The sequence below is a fragment of the Poecilia latipinna genome, unplaced genomic scaffold (assembly GCF_001443285.1).
Source record: "Poecilia latipinna isolate Pla-1442-1.1 unplaced genomic scaffold, P_latipinna-1.0 Scaffold198, whole genome shotgun sequence".
In the NCBI taxonomy this organism is placed as follows: Eukaryota; Metazoa; Chordata; class Actinopteri; order Cyprinodontiformes; family Poeciliidae; genus Poecilia; species Poecilia latipinna.
Genome location: NW_015112814.1, coordinates 307,637 through 308,196, shown reverse-complemented (window position 1 = coordinate 308,196; position 560 = coordinate 307,637).

The following is a 560-nucleotide window of genomic DNA, read 5'->3' as shown; positions in this document are numbered from 1 at the left end:
GGGAAATGCTTATTCTAGCTGGTTTATTTTGTATGCTTTGAAATGCATTTTTCTTGTTTGCTGCTTTTTTTTTTTTTTTTTGCATGTCTACTTATGGTTGCAGGAGTGCGGGTCGGCCCTGCGCTGAGCAGACAGACCGAAGTGAATGTTGATTGTCCAAAGTTATGTAGCGCAGTAGTTGCCATGTTTTCTGTTGGGTGAAGCGTTCTTCTGCCGCCCTGAGTTGTTTTCTTTTTTTCTACTTATAATTTGAAGAAAACAGTTTTGTCTTTATTATGTTATGACATGAATTTGGCCCCAAAACACTCACCACCTGGAAAGGATTCTCAAAGCCAAACAAAATATTGAAAAATCTTCCTGACAGTTTAAGTTTTACTGAAGCAAATATAAATTCAATGGATCTTTTCAGGGTTTTGTGCAGTGCAGCACAGATTCTGTTTTTCCCTAATATTAATTTGGTATTAACTTTTTTTTTTTTTTTTTTTTTTGGTTTTGGCGGTTTTTTTTTTGGGCCCGAGCCCCAAAGGCCGGGGAGGCCCGTTGTTTTTCCTATTTACTTT